The 14,344-nt window shown below is 44.7% G+C and overlaps 2 long non-coding RNA genes across 4 annotated transcripts in view; both read left to right on the top strand.

Annotated features, from left to right (window-relative positions):
• The window catches only part of LOC140707986 (uncharacterized), a 479,255-nt gene that overhangs the window by 40,639 nt on the left and 424,272 nt on the right, over nt 1-14,344 (top strand). The window lies entirely within an intron of this gene.
• The window catches only part of LOC140708326 (uncharacterized), a 62,174-nt gene continuing 53,381 nt past the window's right edge, over nt 5,552-14,344 (top strand). For 2 of the 3 annotated variants that reach the window (XR_012088428.2, XR_012088427.2), the window contains exons 1-2: nt 5,560-5,871; nt 14,054-14,128. This is a non-coding gene — a long non-coding RNA (uncharacterized LOC140708326). Of the gene's footprint in view, nt 5,872-14,053; nt 14,129-14,344 lie in introns of all 3 variants that reach the window. The other variant, XR_012088426.2, reaches the window with a different exon arrangement.

The following is a 14,344-nucleotide window of genomic DNA, read 5'->3' as shown; positions in this document are numbered from 1 at the left end:
GCATTTTGGACCCTTTGGAGTTTCCGAACACTTTCCAAAGGCAGCCTCACATAGAGCACGTTACAGTTATCCAGCTGAGATGTAACTAAGGCATGTGTCACCATGACCAGATCAGGCCTCTCAAGAAATGGGTGCTGCTGGCACACTAGTTTTAACTGTGCAAAGGCACTCCTGGCCACCTCCAAAACCTGGGCATCCAGGCTCAGAGATGAATCCAGGAGAAAAGAGGTTACCTACCTGTAACTCTGGTTCTTCGAACAGTCCTCTGTGAATTCACACTCATGGGTTATTCTGCAGCTGAGCAGGCCGCTTCTATAGTGGAAACTTCTATAGCTTTAAGAGCTCTGTGCCGGGGGACCTCCCCCGAAGATTACATCACCACCCCAGCACAGAGCAAGCCAGTTCTGAAGAACTGACGCCGCTGTGTGTGCCAACCATAGATAGTCGGGACGTACAGCGGGGAGGCGGGTGGGTAGTGTGAATTCACAGAGGACTGTTCGAAGAACCAGAGTTACAGGTAGGTAATCTCTTTTCTCCTTCACGTCCTCTGTGAATCACACTCATGGGTGACTAGCAAGCTGACTTACCCGGAGGTGGGTGTCACGACAGGACAGAAGCCAGAACAGCTCTACCAACAGCAGCCTCTGCTTTGGCCTGAACATCGAGATGGTAATGAGCTGCAAAGGTGAATGGTGTAGACCACGTTGCAGCTTTGCAGATATCAGCAAGGTTGACACCGCGAAGGAATGCTGTAGACGAGGCTATGGCTCTGGTTGAGTGGGCTCTGACAGTAGTAGGCAGCGGCTTGTGAGCGATCTCATAAGCGAGCTTGATGGTGGACACCACCCACCTGGAGAAGGTTTGAGCAGACACTGGAGAACCCAAGGAACAGTCCGAAAATGATACAAACAGTCGTGGAGATTTACAGAAAGACGCTGTGCAAGAAATGTAGCACGCCAAAACCCACTTGACGTCTAGAGAGTGGAGGGCCTTCTCGATGTTAGTTGTAGGATTCGGAAAGAATGTGGGTAAGACTATCGGCTGGTTCAGGTGGAAAGAAGTGGCAACCTTTGGAAGAAAGGAAACATCTGGAAAAAGAGTGACTTTGTCCGGATGTGACTTTGTCTGCCCGCAGTGCCACCAGCTCACTCGCCCGTCTTGCCGAAGTGACTGCTAGAAGAAATGCTGTTTTGAAAATAAGTAGCTGCAGGGACGCAGATGGTTGCGGCTCAAAAGGTGGAGACATTAACTTTCGGAGAACAAGCTGAAGGGACCACTGAGGAGTGGGTGGCTTGTAAGCTGGGTGCATGTTGCGAAGGCCCTTAAGGAACTTTTTCAGTACCGGGTGCTGAAACAGTTTTGCTGCATCTGAGAGAGGAGGTTGATAGGCAATGATTGCAGAGATGTAGACTTTCAACGTGGAATGAGATAAGCCATGATGAAAGAGCAGGAGAAGAAACTGAAGAAGTGTGTTCAGAGTGGTGGGGCATGGAGACACACCTCGTTCTTCTGCAAAATCACAGAATGACTTCCACTTATGAGTGTAGGTAGCCAGAGTAGAGGGTCGGCGAGCTTGGTTCAACACCTCCTCTATCGAAAGTCCAGTCTCCAGGCTGTAAGATGAAGAGAATCCAGGTCTGGACGGAAGGTCCTGCCCTCGTTGAGGGAGAGCAGATGTGGAAGATTGGGAAGTCCGAAGTGATCCGACGCCATCTGTAAGAGAGGAGCGAACCAAGGTTGCCGGGGCCACCAGGGGGCGATCAAAATCACGTTGGCCCAATCCTGATGGATTTTGATTACCGTTCTCTGTATTAGGGAAATCGGAGGAAAGGCATAAACAAGACCGCAAGTCCACGATACCATGAACGCATCTCCCTCCGAGAGATGCCCCACACCCGCTTGGGAGCAGTACCTGGTGCACTTGGCATTGACAGGAGACGCAAACAGGTCCAAGCATGGGACGCCCCACCTCTGGCAGATGGACGAAAAGATTTCCTTGTCCAAGGACCACTCGTGAGAGGCAACCGAAGACCTGCTGAGTTGGTCTGCCAGAGCATTGTTGACTGATGCCACATGAACTGCTACTAGATATATGTGGCGTGCACAACACCAGTCCCAAATCTGCATGGTGAGTTGAAACAGTTGACGGGAGTGGGTCCCGCCCTGCTTGTTGAGGTAGTACATGACAGTGGTATTGTCCGAGGTCACCTGTACTACGTTGTTCGAGAGCAGGCGTTCGAATGTTTGAAGAGCCTTGGAGACTGCTAGAAGTTCCAGGACATTGATGTGGAGAGTAGCCCCTTGCAGGGTCCAGTGGCCATTTGCTGTGAGGTCTAGGCAATGTGCCCCCCAACCTGAGAGACTCGCGTCTGTGGTGAGTTGAATCGAGGGTTGCAGAGGACTGAAAGATTGGCCCACTAAGAGGTTGGAACAGAGTGACCACCAAGTGAGTTGATCTGCCAACTTCTGTGTCACCGATAGCAGCTTCGAAGGTGGATCGAGGAGTGGATCGAACAAGTCCTGGTACCAAGATTGGAGAGGCCGCGGTAGCAACTGATGAATTTTTAGGATGCGATTTTCTGGAATGAAGGCGCGGCCTGAGACTGCATCCAACACTCCCCCTATGTAGGTGACGACTTGGGTAGGCACCAAGGTGGACTTCTCGTAGTTCACCTGTAAACCAAGGTTGGAGAGAAGAGATAAAGTAAAGTCAACTTGTCAAGACAAAGTTTCAGCAGACGACGCTACCAGCAACCAATCATCTAAGTAGGGGAAAACTGTGATGCCTTGTAAATGTAGGTAAGCAGCCACCGGAGCCATACATTTTGTAAACACCCTTGGTGACGTAGACAGCCCAAAGGGGAGTGCTTTAAATTCATAGGTTACGCCATCTAGAGAAAAATGGAGAGAACGGCGGAACTCAGGGCGGATACTAATGTGGAAGTAAGCATCCTTTAGATAGATGAGAGTAAACCAGTCGCCTTGCCTAAGCATCTGAATGGTGGCATCTAGGGAGACCATTCGGAATTTCCTGGCCGTAATGTAGAAGTTCAATGGCCTGAGATCAAGAATGGGTTGAAGACCACCATCTTTCTTGGGTACAGTGAAATACCGAGAGAAAAATTTAATAAGGATGTCCAGTTTCTCTACTAATACAATGGCATTCTGGTTTCTGTACCTCTTCACATAGGATAGGAGAAGAGGCCGTGTCTCTCAAAAACCCTGTGCAAGACATGGAATGAAACTCAATAGCGTAACCGGTGGCAATTATGGTGAGAACCCAAGAATCGGAGGTAATAGCCCTCCAGGCATCAAAAAATTGTGCTAGACGAGCACTGGACAGTGAGGGTGCTGGTAGCTCTAAGATGTTAAATTTGCTGCTTAGGCTTAAGGTCCTGCTGACAGGATTGTTGTCGCTGTCTCGGTCGGCTGGACTGGTATAGCGGCTGGCTACGATAAGAACCCTGCTGATATCTAGGTCTATTGTATGGCCTGGAAAAATAAGACCTACGCGTCGAGGCTTTAGACATAGACGGAGGTGCAATATTCTTGGCTGTCTTGCGATGGTCAATGAGGTTTTTCAGCGCGTCATCCGTAGCAGGATCAAAGAGTCCTTTTCTTCAAAAGGCGTCTCTTCGATCTTTGCCTTGACGTCTTCAGCAACGTTGGCTGATCTGAGCCAGGCGTGTCTCCTCAAAGCCACTGCGGTGACGAGTTGTTTCAAGGAGATATCCACCAGATGACGTGTGGCCTCTCTTATCTGGTACACAAGGGCGACCGTGTCTTGGTGGCCTGCCAGAGCTGCAGCTTTCAGGTCTTCCAGGGCAGCATTGAGTGCTGGCAAGGCCAGGTTCCAGATATGGCGATTGTAGGCCCCCATGGCTGCCAAGTAATTCCCAAGACGAAGGGCAAAAGTGGCAAATGAATATTGCCTCCGGCCTAGTGCGTCCCATTTCTTGCCTTCCTTGTCCGAAGGGGCTAGACCGCTTCTTGCACGTGAGGTCGATTGAGAGGCATCAAGCACCCATGAGTTGGGGGTGGGATGCATTTGTATAAACTCTGTGTCATCTCCATGGGTTTTGTAGAGATTTTCTGCGCGCCTCGGGACTGATAGTGAGGCAGACGGTTTAGCCCAGGTCTCTTTAGCCAAATCTAGGAGTGAAGGAATAAAGGCCAGCTTAATGGGTGCCATCTGGTCCTTGACCATATCCTCAAATACCTTCTCTGGTTTAGGTAGTGTAGGCTGCACTACAGAGAAGTCCAACACCTCTGCAATATGCTTCATGAGCTGGATGTAAGTGGTAGAGCTTTCCAGTGGTGATGGGGGATGACTATCAACAGTAGGTGATTTTGTTGAAGCTCCCTGTGGAGGAGGTTCAGTGTGGTCATCTTCTGAATCCTCCGAGAAAGGTAGAAGAGGGCTATGAATAGGAGAATGGCTGAGAGAATCTCCATTGTCATCTGACTCAATGTCCATAAATTCACTAGGAACAGGATGGTGTTCCATGTGAGCCGGAAATTGAGGCTGCCGAACAGCATGAGCAGAGGCAGGAGTGGCAGAGACTGCAGATGGTGCTTGACAAGTGCCTGCAGAGTAAGCTGGAAACTGTTGCAAATACTGGCAAAACATTTGCCACTGCTGAAAAGCCTGGAAAGTGGCCATGTCAAAACGAGGGAGAGAAGGCGTGGCCAGCCCGACCGGGATTGAGCTCGAAGGTGGTTGAGCTGGAGCTGGTGGCGGTGTAGGTGCCACGGGCTCGAGATGTTTAGTTTTCTTCTTCCTCTTTCGAGCTGGTTCAGTCAGCTCAGGCACGGGACGGACCGGATGAGCTGGAGGAGAAATCCCCGAGGGTTGAGCTGGAAGACTACCAGCTGGAGAGGCTGGAGTAGACAGGCTTCGAGGCGGTATGAGCTCAGCTGGTAACTCCATGAGCTGGACTGCTGGAACAACAAGTGGAGAACCACCTGGGCGCTTCCTTGTGGTTCTCAGTGGGCTCGAGGGAGGTCTCGACGCAGCTGCGGAGACAGTTGACCTCGACCCGGTGGAGGCCTTTTTGCGGCTCAGGGGCGAGCGCGGTAGAGATGCCTCAGACGGCGGCGCTCTTGGGGGGTCCATGGCAGGCGGGTTCAACGATTTTGAGCAGAGAAATGCAGTATGCCTGTCCTGCCTGCGCTTTAGTGCAGGCTTTGTAAAAGCCTTGCAATGGGCACACAAGCCTGGATTGTGCCCCCCCCAAACAAAAGAGGGAGCTGGATGTGTAGCCTGCATAATTAAATTGTAAACCGCCCAGAGAGTGCTTGAAGCACTATGGGGCGGTATATAAGCAGCACGCTTTGCTTTTTGTCGAAAACTTCGCATTGCAGTCCATGCACAGTACCTTAAACATAGTCAGTTCAGGCCAGAATCAAAAACTGGGAGGTCAGTCCAAGAAATAAGTTTGTTTGTTTGATTAACATGAAGGAGAAGCTCCGACCGTGCTGCACACAGTGGTGGCAGGAAACGGAACTGGCTTGCTCTGTGCTGGTGTGGTGACGTAATCTCCGGGGGAGCTCCCCCAGCACAGAGCTCTTAAAGCTATAGAAGCCTCGGACTTTTGCCTGCTCGGCCGCAGAATAACCCATGAGTGTGATTCACAGAGGACGTGAAGGAGAACCCGAAGCTGTGCGCCTGTGTTTTCAGAGGGAGTGTAACTGCATCCAGCACAGGCTGCAACCTTATTCTTTGACCTACTTTTTGACTGATCAGAAGCACCTCTGTCTTTTCTGCAGCTGTTATGTTACATATCCACTCAGTTCCCGTGTATCCATTTGCTGCATGGACTAGCAGCATGTCTGCATCAGCTGGGCAAGTGTCCTCTGTGGATTCTGAAGGTGAGATGTGTTGAATTAGGGGACATTTGCAATAATCTGACAATACGTGGGAACTGAAGGGAGTTAATTATTGTATGCATAATACTCCTTAATCTGGTATCGAGACTTTGGAAAGGAGGGAACATACCTCTGGAATAGGAGCAAAGAACTGGAAGCCCATCAAACAGCTGCACTTCTTATCTGGAGTTTATTAATGGAGGGCCAGTTTGCACATGCCTTGATGATGATGATGATGACGATGATGCATCATCATTAAGACAGAACTTGATGATTTGCAGCTGGGTGGGTCTTCAAAAGCATTGTTTTCTGAACATTGTGTCTGATCTGTAAAGGCTCGTTCACACATACATTTTCTAATGAACCAACAATGTTGAGGATCACACATGTGAAAAGCAGCCTATCAATTAAGCAACTTGCATTTCACCAAACAGACTTTCTGGTTTTTGTTCACTATTACTCTTAAACAATTTCTGAATCCTTCACTGTAACTCCAAGTATATTTCATCACATCTAGTGACAAAAGTCTGAATGCAAAATAAAAAAATTAATGAGGAAATCACTGTGAAACCAAGAGGAATAACATGTGAGCACACATTCATTGGATGCATACTTTGAGATCTCTTTATTTCCACTAGTTCCACCCATCTTTTAAAGAACTGGCATAATCTAAAGCATGACTGTTCAAACTAGGATTCTGGGAAGTTTTTCAGGAGTTTCGCAAAGAGATTGGATGAGTAATACGGACCGGAACTTAGCTCTCCTCACCCACACTTGAGACCTTCCTAGCACACAGCTGCTGTTGAGAATTGGCTCTGTTCTGGAACACACCATTTTATCATGTAGGGCAACAGTGAGGCCCAAGAGACCCAAAGGGTTTGAAATCATCATGTCCCTGAGAATGCTGGTATGCCCCTAGAATTTCCTACAACATATAGTGAAAGCTCAGGAGTTTGTAGGCAAAGTAATTGGTGTATAATTGATCCCCTGAGGGAAGCAAAAGCGTTCTGCTTATATACCATCCCATAGCACTTAAAGCACTCTCTGGGCAGTTTATAATTATACAGGCTACACATTGCCACCCCTCTTGGAACCATTTTTCTGAGTCACTTCTCAATTCCCTCTTGTCCCCCCCCCCCCATGCCTACGTGCTCCTGCTGCCACTGCATGCCAGTGTCCTCAGAAGCAAGCAGCAGGCTTGATTTCCCTTCGATGAGCCAAGCCCACCATTTCTGGGCATGCTCAGACTTCTGAGCCTGCCCAGAAGCAGCAGGCCTGGCTCCTGGAAGGGCAGCCAAGGGAGTGGGGGCGGCAGCAGGAGCAAGTAGGGGCCGGGGAATGGGAGTGCAGTGATGGTGGCAGGAGCAGGTAGGCAGTGGGGGGAGAGGTATGGCAGTAGGGGTGAGGGTGTAGCAGCAACAGGAGCAGGTAGATGGGGTGTAGGAGCCAGGCCCACTGCTTTTGAGCATGTGCAGAGGTGAGGGCCTGCTACGGGAAGGGAAACCAGAATCGCTGCTTCTGCGCATGTGCATGCACATGTCCTCTCCCAGCCTCAGTTCAAGACTTGGGATTTGGACTCAAGGCCTGGGGCTTGGGACTTGGTACCAAAGACTCAGGACTTAAGTCTTGGTACCAAAGGCTGGAACTCAGATGGAACTTCGGTCCAAGGACTTACCAACATCCCTGTCAAATGCTACATGACTGCCACGTGACTTTAAATCAGTTTCAATAACATCACTGCATAAAAGTATTTTACTAATGGAACCTCGCTCTAAGTCTAGAGGCAGCCTATTAATTGTGGCACTTCGTAATACAGATAGGGCAATGCAAACATTTGTAACTACATGAAGGAAAGCTCAATGGGGAATCTGTTTTTTCAACAAAGAATCTTCTTTTTTTTCCAGCTGGCAGAGGTGACTTAAATTTGGTCCATTTGGTTGGTATTGATTTTCTTGGCTTATGGTTTGCAGTGATTGCCTGGTCTGAAGCCAAAGAGGTGCTCCAGTTGCCTCCGAACAATGTGCTGCTGCTTCTTCTTTTGAAAACAACACTTCTAAGTTAGTGCTGCAACAGACGGTCACTTAGGAAAAACAAATACATTTTAAAAAGAGGTGGAAATTGCTAATCAGCACATCTTCTGATCAAATGTATGTAGCTTCTGCTTTTGCTCTTTGAGTTCCATGCAAATACAGCTTTGTTGTCTGGACAGTTACAGCAATTTCATCCACAGAAACCAGCAGGGACCCAATTTCAGAAACTGCAGATCAAAGCATATTTTCCCCATTGTGTAGTTCAGCCTAAGTTTAGTTCATACAAATAAAGACTTCAATGATTTATGCAATATTTTTCTTTGTACCAGTTTTGATCTATTAAGGATCGTCATATGTCTATGATTCTAAAGAAGTTTAATGAAGTGACTTTTTAGAGGATATGTGAAAGGGTTGATGAAAAACATGCATGCTTTAGTGCGTGTATTATTTTACTTGCATAAATAATTACGCTTGTTATATTGCATATAGTTTATATTGCCCACATTCCAAACATGCTTCAGCATCTGATTCTGTTTAGTAAATCTGTGGTGAGAACTGGGCACCACGATACTGCAGCTGAACAAACACAGCTACAGTCTATCCTACTAGGCCAGATATGAGGTTGGCCCATCATACAGCTAGACTGGCGAATGACACGAGAGTTGTGAGCCTCTTCCAGAGTGAGCCCGCTGCCTTGGCAAGCAGGTGGGCAGGGGAAGGGGAGGGGAGCAGTGGCTGTTCCCCAGCTTAGTCTCCTCGCCTGTGTCTTTCTCTGAGTTTATTGCGTTCTATGTGCCGCCCAGCCTATTCTCGTGCAGCCAGTCTGCTGCTTTTAGGGCTGATTCTGCAGCAAAACGTTTCTATTTCTTTACCTTTATGATTAGTTGTGGATAATGGCAAGATTTGTGTTTCATATTTGAAAGCATAATGACAGCAGTGAAACATTCAGTAGCAAATTGTCACAATAAGTCAGGGCAGGCATTAGTCAAAGGCAAAGGATTTGTGTGCAATGGGAAGTGTGTATGCTACTTGTAGCAATTTGGCACTGAGAGTTGGGCCATTGGTGTTTTGCTGGCAGAAATATACAATATTATTCCAGTCCATCAGTTCTTTGTAATTAATTCTTTTTTGGAGTAATTAAGACATAAATGATTTGAAATCCAAGGCTGTAAAGTTATGCTGAATAACTCTGCTGACATCATCAGCTGTGGCTGTCTTTTGGGAGTTAAATGTTTTGAATCCCCCACCCCCCTCAAAAGTTCTTAGGTTTCCATCGCATTCTTTGATCCTTTTGGGGACAGTAGAACAAAGACTGGAAATCTTAAATATCTGGACAATTGCTGCTGGGCCAGTGATTTTTGGACATTTAAGACTGATCCTGCTGTTCTCAAAGGCTTCCCAAGGACCAAAAGAATCCTATCAGAACCTTAGAATCTTTGGGTTCTGGATATGAAAATTTTAATTACCAGAATACAGCCATAGATGATGGCATCATCAGACATATGTGACTTTATGTTACTGGATTTAAGCCAGCGAGAGCATGCTTTGCTCTCTATTCAGTATAATTCAGGAATGTAAATGCTTGCTTATTTTGGTTTTTCCAATGAGAAGAAAGCATTTGAAGTCTGCCTCTGATGGATATGGGTTTTTTCAGCTTTTTTTTGGGTGGGGGGGAATCAAACTTTTTGCTTAAAGTTCTGTGAATTTTTGGTGCAGAACCATTTTGTTTTGCACAGCAGCATTCTACTTTGCACAAAGTAGACCTTTTTTCAGTGTTCCTGTTGATAGGAGAAAAGTGTTAGTTTTTTTGCTAACATGATTCTTGGTGAGGTATCCTGACATATCTAGATACTTGTTCTCATCAAGTACAAGAAAAAGTGTGGCATTTGTTACAACTGTAATTATAAATACAACTGTTTTATAATTACAGGTTGTATGTATCCTCACTACTACTGTTAAGTATGTTTTGTACCATAAGCTAGTGGTTTCTTGTTGTCACTTTATTTATTTGTTTATTTATTTATTTGATTTATACCCTGCCTATCTGGACTACTCGTCCACTCTAGGCGGCTTACAATATAGGATAAAACAATAAACTCATGAATGTGCATAGTCGTTCAATAACAATTGTAATAATGTAGAAGAAAAAAATAAAGGAAAATAGAGAGAAATCAGGTATTGACTGGAGAGAAGGCCTGGATGTATGTGCCATCAAGTCAGAATGGACTTCTAGTGACCCTAATCGCTCTTTCAAAGTAAGTGAGGTGTTTAAAGAGTGGTTTTACCAGTTCCACCCTGTAGTGAGTTTCCATGGCAGAGACAGACAATTGAACCCAGGTCTCCTGATTTTCACTCCACTACTCTATCCACTACTAAACCATACTGGGTACTCAGTGACTTTTGCGTAATGAGACAGTGAGAGTTACTGTGACTGTAGCTGTTACTAAGTTTTGGGTTCTTGGGACTGTATTATGATTTAAATATTTTTAAAAAGAAACACTCTGAGATTTCAAAGGGGAGGCTCTTGTGTTCTTTGCCTTCTTGTCATGCAGAGGGTATGTGTGGAGTGCCTCTCCTGGGGGTGAACTACGCTGCTTGTAACCCACTGCAGAATGGTATTCTGTGAGTTGGAGTATTGGAGGGTGACACGGGGGGGGCAATGGCACAGAACAAGCTAGGATTGTATAACACTGGTACCACCACAACATAGACCACCAGGTGCTTCTGGTAGTGGTATCCAATCATGATATCACACACCACCACTGAGTGCTGTTGGATGCTTTCTTCTAGCCATTTTATGGCACATGCATACTGCTTCCCATTCCACATGCAGTTCCATTCCTTTATCCAGCATGAGAATATCTACTTGCTCTTCCCATGCTATGTTTTCTGACACAGGTATGACTTACTGGGCTATGTTTCTGACCATTTCTAACAAAGGACATATGTAGCTAAGACACTAGCAACACATTCTTGGCCCAATCATATTCTTGGCAGGAATGAAATAATGCTGTCAGGTAAAGAATCTGCCCAGTGCTGCCTAATTTGATGATTATTACATTTGTTCACATCTAGGAATGACCTCTGGACCCCTGTGTCCCCCTGTCTCCAGAGCTTATCTTTAAAGGCTGAAGAGTGATGTCATCCATCAAACATACAATTGCTTGTGCTAAGTTCTTTCAGCTGTAAAAAATATTGTATTTGTTGAAGATGGGAAAATTTTATTTCTGAACATATAAAACCGGTATCATCTTGCAACAGACTATGCATGAGGTAATATATAGCGAATGGACAGAGAGAGTAGGAATAGCTAGTTTGATTAATATATGCTGAAGGAAGACTGACCGTTCCGCCCCCTGAACAGAGGATGATTTGATAAAGGCATCACTGCTTGAGGCATACATATCCATTTCTTCTGACCCAATGTTATCCCTTGTCAAACAGTTCCTAAGTTTCTGAAGAACAACAAAAACTTACAGTACCTGTTTCCTAGAATTAGAGGTTCTAAAATGTGGTTTTTGATTCTTGGGTTCCTTCTCAACTTGAGGTGAGAATGTAGTAAAATATACTTATGCTAACAAGCCAGCAGCATTTCAAAATAGGAATATATAGGACAGTCATTTGTTCAGATTGTGTTGGAGTTTGTTTTTCCTTTTACCACACAGATTTCAATCCTCTTCTTCTATGTGAAATCAAAAGCTCCTGAGAACAGAGACTAGCCCCCTTGTACTCTATAAAGCACTATAGGAGTAGGGAGAAAACCTATAATTTGAAGAATTGTGGATAGAGGGACTGCAGAGAAGGCATTTGGTACAGCTGTGTAAAGTCCCTCTGGACAAAGAACATGCCAGACCTAACTACAGCTTGTTCCCTGCTGTTTGGGGAAGGTTAAAAAAAATCTGACCCTGAGTAGTTTAAAATGGTACTGCATGCAATGAGTAGATTTTAACTAACTAAAATTAACTTTTCCATTTTTTTAAAAAAACAGATATCCATGTCATTTTTCAGGTATCTAGGTTTCATGGTCTTGGAGCACATTGACACAGTTATAGACACATACTATTTTCATACAAAGTTCCAGATATTTTTGTTTTACTTTTAGAAAATTGGGTGGAGCAGATTGTGAAAATGGACTGAACTCAATAACAGAAACTGATTTTTTTTCCCCCTCGAGGGAAAGAACTGACCCTATGAAAGCCATGATTGGCTGTTATATTTAGTGAAAATTAGCATGTAAGTGCCTGGTGTTCATTAGTGTCTACTGAAGTGTGCAATCATACATATGTACACGCTGCCAATCTATTGTTCTTGGCTCAATAGTACTTAGGTGTCTAGAGACAACATAGAGAAGTAACAAAGGGTTTTCATGAGGAAATGATTAATATCAGCTCAACTAGTGGGAGGAAGCTTGTCAGAGCTAGTCACAGATGATTCTATACAATGCAAAGCTCACCACATATAAATTTATCCCACAAGAGATCAAGTTATCAATCACAACCAGTTTCTCCCCAGTCATTCCTATATCCAAGGCATTTTGTACTATCATGTTTATTTATGTAACCTGATCTTAATATGACATATACTGTGTAATATCTGTATGTGAATAATCCCTGCAGGTGTTGTTTCATTTCCAGTGCTGTTTTTTTGGATTTCAGGTGTGGATTAAAAAGGATTACCCATCCCAGTTTGAGCTATGTTTGTGTTGCCAATCCTTCAGCATTGCAGATTTAATTTATTTATTCATGTTTATTTATGGTTTCAGCTTTTATACCGCTCTATTAGTGCTAGACCAGTGGTTCTTAACCTTTGTTACTCAGGTGTTTTTGAACTGCAACTCCCAGAAACCTCAGCCAGCAGAGCTGGTGGTGAAGGCTTCTGGGAGTTGCAGTCCAAAAACATCTGAGTAACAATGATTAAGAACCAGTGTGCTAGACCACTCTGTTGGTGGTTAACAACATACTTGTGCAAAAACCACTCCCTCTGCCCCTGTGAGCTAGGTACTCATTTTACTGTCCTCAGAAGACTGAAAGGCTGAGTCAACCCTTCGGAGCCCTTCGGACTCAGCTCATCAGCTGAGACTTGACTCTGCAGTATTGCAGTTTAACCACTGCTCCATAGTACTCACTTTTTTGTCTTCTTCAGATAAAGACCCCCCAAATTAAACAAATGTGAGCAGTATCTTGTTGCATTAAGGAGTCATATAAGGATGATAATGATAGTTCCAATAACAATTCTTTTAAAAACTCTTGGCAGAAAATCCTACATGGCTTTGTTAGTGGAAAGAAATGTTTCAGACTTCCTAACCAGGCAGCAACAACATTGATTAAAATGTGGGAAATACTAAAGTTTGGGTTGGGCTGGTTCACATTTTCCCATTGATCACATGATACAAAGGGAAATGTCAATTAACCTGGATTCCCGCCCCCCCATCTATAGTTTTTCCCTCTGCCACTGTGGCTGCTACTTTTAAAGAGAACCATTGGTTGCATTGGTTCAGACGTTTGATGACTTGAACTGATGCAGAAACAGAGGATGAGCTGCATACACCCCCCCAACCCAGAGAAGCCACTGTGCCAACATGCACTCTTTCCAGAAAAGCTTATCTCCATATGCAAGACTTTTTTTTTACAGCTTATGAAGAGAGAGCAAGTCTTCTCTCTGTCAGCAAGAGTTTTATTTTCTTTTTCTTTTTAAAAAAAGAACCTAACAAGATGAAGAAGCCAGAGGAGGGAACCCTTGTTAAAGCTTATTCAAAAGGCACCCTTTAACCAATCCCCGTGTGGGGCTCAATAGAGCCGCAAAGCAGCAAACAAGTTTTTTCTCCTATCTCCCTGTGTGGCCACTTAAATTGAACAGACTCAAATTTCCCAATGTAACTTCACAATGAGTGAATGATAGTTAATTTGTATTTCCCTTGTATTGAAGGCAGTTGCCTTCCACTTCTCTGACAGGGGAGGTTTACGTATATGTCAGTTCTTGCTTTAACCCTCTCTTTTTGATATTCAACAAGCAATAAGAATCATAGTTTATGACAATGAGTGGATTCACAGATATTGGAAAGCACAGTTTTTAATGTAGGCATGATTAAGGTCCCCTTTACTTTGAGTTATAGAGTTACATACAATGTTTGTAAAATCTATTAATTCTTTTTAAAGGAATGCATTCAAGGACGTCACTTCCGGAGGGAAGGAATGACTAGCTAAGAACTGAACCTCCATATCGCCAGCATGGTAAAAAGCTTTTAAAATGCATTTGTTCCTCTAGAAGACTGGTTCTTTTTGCATAAATCTTTGAAGGGAAAGATAAGGAATGTGTATATTTAATTAAACTCTCTAAGGACTGTGTTGTTTTAAAACTGAAAACTACTTTCGCTTTCCGGTCTGATAAGCTGCTGGACTTTTTGTAGTGCCCTGCTCCTAATGAAAAGCTTGTAACAACAATAATTA

This window comes from Pogona vitticeps, chromosome 6 (assembly GCF_051106095.1).
Source record: "Pogona vitticeps strain Pit_001003342236 chromosome 6, PviZW2.1, whole genome shotgun sequence".
Lineage (NCBI taxonomy): Eukaryota > Metazoa > Chordata > Lepidosauria > Squamata > Agamidae > Pogona > Pogona vitticeps.
The sequence above is the reverse complement of the archived record's forward strand: the minus strand, read 5'-3'. Positions and strand labels throughout refer to the sequence as shown.